This window comes from Lolium rigidum, chromosome 1, assembly GCF_022539505.1.
Source record: "Lolium rigidum isolate FL_2022 chromosome 1, APGP_CSIRO_Lrig_0.1, whole genome shotgun sequence".
Classification (NCBI taxonomy): domain Eukaryota; kingdom Viridiplantae; phylum Streptophyta; class Magnoliopsida; order Poales; family Poaceae; genus Lolium; species Lolium rigidum.
Genome location: NC_061508.1, coordinates 294,465,330 through 294,470,217, shown reverse-complemented (window position 1 = coordinate 294,470,217; position 4,888 = coordinate 294,465,330).

Sequence of the window (4,888 nt, the reverse complement as noted above, 5' to 3'; positions counted from 1 at the left end):
ATGGATAATGAAAAACAATTAGTATATATTTGGAAATGTAACAATAAAAGTGGATGTGAAAGGAATTTGCTTACAATAATCTCGCGAAGTCAATGATGATTCAATTAATGACAGTCATGGAAGCAATGGAGCTACTCCATCAGGGCCAAGGAAAAAAATAGCGCGCTATAACAAAATAGCGTGGGTCTAAAAATATGCTATTAGCACGCTATAGCGTGCTATTAACGCGAATAGCGTGCTATAGCGCCAAAATAGCGTAGCGTCGGCTCTACAGATATACTATAGCGTGCTATTAGCGTTAGAATACCGCGCTATTTTTTTCCATGATCAGGGCACATGCTTCGTAACAACAACATATCTCGAAGCAGTTCAGGTTTCATCAGCCATCTTTAACAGGGGGTGTAAACATGATTCAGAACTAGAATTGACAGCTACAGGACACAAAAACACAGTACGCGTTGAAAATTTAGAAACACGTTGCGTATGCTGTCAGCACAGTTGGTGTGCACGTGGTACACATTAAATGAGCTGTGCCAGGAGATACATCAGCGTCGCTCATATACGTGCATATATACAGTAACTAAGCTCTCCCTGTACAGGCAAATGGATGGTCAGTTTGACAGAATGAACGGCTGAGAACAGCTCTAGCTGGCAGGAGCACTGAAGCTCGTGTGCCATTAGCACTATACGTTATCACTTCTCTAAGCTACGCATACGTAACGTATAACGACATGGCCCAAAGACATCAGGAGGAATGTCATCCTCGTGCCACCCAGACAAACGGAAGAGGGACCAAATTAATTAGGCCAGACAGAAAGAAGAAAAATAAAGGAGGGAGTCGATATCGATGGCGGCAGAGGATGGCTGCTTTGACATTTGTTTTTGAAGGCTCGTGCTTATTGTACTGTATGTAAGGTTCTTTTCTTTAGCGAAAGTATGTAAGGTTGGTTGGAACACATACAAAAAGGATTTCTTGCATATATCCAGAAAGGTCAAATGGCACCATCGATCGTACATTTGTTTGGGTTTTCTGTTTGCTATGGAGAAATCGAGTGCGATACTGTTTCGGTCGGGAGAGGAAAAGGGTGTTTATGATTGCTAAGAAAGGTGAACCAAAGCTTACTTTAGCTATTGGCGCTAAGTAGGAATGGATATGGATGGTACGTGAAGACGTCGATGCACTACCCGATGCTGAATTTTATTCTGGCGTTTCAGGGAATAGAGTGGAGTACTGTTAAACTGCTAGTCTTGTTTCAATATAACAAGCAAGATGCATGATTGGATTTGGGTTGCTGTTATCACTGGTTTGACCATATTTGAGCCTTTTTCGCCTTAGTTGCCCTTGGCGAAGTCGTTTAATCCAAACTCGCTAAGTGCACGGCTCATCTTATTCGGTGTAGCCTGAACGATGGGACGGTGGCGCAACAAGGACTCCAATGTACCATGAAGACCTTTCCGTGCCCCTACCTTGTGCTCCCCTTGGGTCTACAGAAGCCCACGGCGGCGCAGCTACAAGGTGCGACGAAAGGTGCAGCAATAAGGCTGACGGTTTCGGCTGCAAAGCTGATGAACCGTGGGGGAAGAATAACGCTCGTCAGATCTGCGCTATCGGCCATCCAATACCCACAATGTTTTCGCTCGAACTGCCCGAAACTTCATGAATTTACGGTGCATATGTCGTGGATTCATGTGGAAGGACATAAAATATGTGAAAGGGGACCACTATCTTGTAGTGTGGAACAAGGTGGCCTTTCCAAAGGAGAATGGGGGCATCGGGATTCCCAATATGAGCCAACGAAACCATGGTCAGCTCAACATTCATGTACCACGCCTAGTCGTGGCCCTTTTTGATGCAGCGAGTAGGACTAACCTCAGCTCGGGAGACATGACTTTGTTTTGGGTGGACAAATGGCTCAATGGCAAGAGGATGGATGAGACTTCTCCGAAATCTCCTTGTTGTCGTTCCCAAATGAAAGATCCAATCTAGGGAGGTTCGTGATGGGCTCAAGGAGGTAGCGTTGTCAAGAGACTGTGGCACTAATGTTGGGATTCTTAGCATAGAAAATAAAAAAATTCCTACCGCATAAACGAATAACGAGCCAAGATCTAATCTAGTAGATGGTAGCAACGAGATGATATCAACATACCCTCGAAGATCGCTAAGCGTTAATGAGATAAATCTCGTGGATGATGTAGTCGATCACTTGCCGCCCTCAAGAGTACGTACAAGATCTTGACGGTGCCGCAATCAGGCATCACCTCTGCACTCGGTCACACATACGGTGTCGATGAAGACGTCCTTCTCCCCGTTCCAGCAGGAAGCAGAATTAGTGGATCCTCCTCGGAATCCCGGCAGCGCGACGGAGTGGTGATGGTGGTGGTGGAGAACTCCTACAGGGCTTCGCCGTAGTCGTGCGGGATATATGTGGAGGTGGGTGGCGCTAGGGTTTAGAGAGAGGGGCTAGGGCACCGGCCAAGGAGCCCTTGTGGTGGTGCGGCCAAGATGTGGTCGGCCCCCATTAAATAGGTAGAAAAACCCTAAGGTCCAATCAAAATCCTCATGGGAGTCCAATTACAAAACCTACCATAATTGGAAACCTAGTCAAGGTGGGATTGCTCCCTTTCCTTGTGGTGTGGCCGGCCAAGGTGGTGGAGTCCACCATGGACTCCACCTTCCCACCTTGTGGGTCTGCTAGGGCTGGTGGGACTCCACCCGCCATAATGAAATATTTCGGATGATTCTAGAACCTTCTAAAACCTTCCATAAATTCACCGGACCATTTTCAAACTTGGAATTTGACTTCCAATATATGAATATTATTATCCGGATCATTCCGGAACTCCTCGTGATATCCTGAATCCCATCCGAGACTCCGAACGATATTCGAACTCCATTCCATATTTCATATCTATTTAAAACAACATCGAACCTTAAGTGTGTCACCCTACGGTTCTTGAACTATTCAAACATGATCGAAACACTTCTCCGATCAATAACCAATAGCGGGACCTGGAGATCCATAATGGCTCCCACATATTCAACGATGACTTCGTGATCGAAAGAACCATTAACATACGATACCGATTCCCTTTGTCGCGCGATACTTTATTTATCCGAGATTTGATCGTCGGTATCTCTATATCTAGTTCAACCTCGTTACTGATAAGTACTCTTAACTCGTACCGTGATATGATATCCCTTGTGAGCTAGTCACATGCTTGCAAGCTAATTGGATGACATTCCACCGAGAGGGCCCAGAGTATATCTATCTGTTATTTGGATGGACGAATCCCACTATTGATCCACGCGCTTCAACCTATATTTTCCGAACACTTAATTCCACCTTTATAACTACCCATTTACGAAGTAGTGTTTAATGTCATCAAAGCATCCATCCGGTGTAGGTGATTAACATGATCTCATGGTCGAAGGATTAGGTTACTATGTATCTTAAAGCTTGAAGCAAAACAAACTTAATGACTTGATCATATGCTACGCTTACTATGGGTGTATGTCCATCACATCATTCACCTAATAATATGATCTTGTTATTAATAACATCCAATGTTCATGGTCATGAAACTATGATCATCTATTAATCAACAAGCTAGTTTAACAAACTTACTAGGGACTATTTTATGTTTACAAAAGACACAAGTATTAATGTTTCCGGTTAATACAATTATAGCATGGGATATAAACATTTATCATGAACACTAAGATATAACAATAACCATTTTATTATTACCTCTTGGGCATATCTCCAACAACTAACCTCATGAAAGAGGGGTTGCAAGAGTTCTTCCTCGTGTGGGTTATTGTGGGATCGATCAAGTTGGATGCACAGACGGACGGCCGCTTGGCTTGACGATAGGAGAGCAACAGTGTGTACTGATGGTTTCCTGGTATATCGGGTGTCCTGGGCCAAGGCTTAACACATCACTCCGGTTGACTTCCTAACAAACACGACCCCAGAAGAAGTCACCTACCCCCCCCCCCCCCAATGGCCTAGGCGTAGGCCTCAACATGGAGTTGATGAGAAGAACGGCCAAACGAGGTCATCACCCCATCACGACGAAGACGAGAAATGATTATGTCCTTGCCCTCATATGTCACATCCCGCACAATCAAGTACGGGGATGTGTACGGTGTAATCATGACATCAACAAGACAGCATCACTACTCTGTGTCCGGCAAGAATAAGAAGATTGTACGGTTGGAGATGTTGCATCCTCGTGTCCATGAGCGAGGCAACCCCTCTGTTTTATAAATAGGTCCCTTCAGCCGCATGGCCGGGAAAGGGCCGATCTTTACCTTATTCCATATTCACGCACACCTAGCTGAGTTCCTACCGAAGCCGACACCCTTTGAAACACTCGAGCACCTGACATTCCAAGCAATATAAACCACCCAAAAGTACTACTATTACCAACGGTCTATTCCTGGGGCCCAAACCTGTATAATTCTCGCGTGTATCTGAGTTTGTTACCCCATCATATCGTGGTCAGGAAACCCCCACCTATATACAAATTTATCATTGGAAATCGAAACCCCGACATGCACTCCTCCCGGTGAGCTTATAAGACCTTGTTCGCTCGCGTGATCAAGGCGGAAGGCATGGAGCATGTCTGGAGATCACGAGCCCCACAGGGATGTTGGTTCTTCGTTTGGTTGGTTGCCCGTAACTGTTGCTGGACGATAGAAAACTACAGAGACGGAGGCCCTCGCATCCGGCGGCATGTCCTCTTTGTGATCGATTGCGGGAGACGCTGCAGCGCCCTCTGCTGGCTGCATAGCAACGGGCGAGTATGTGCTTGAATCCTAATTTGCTTAGGCAATTGTTCTAATTTAGCAAATGTTAGATAATAATATCCGTGGGACGGAGGG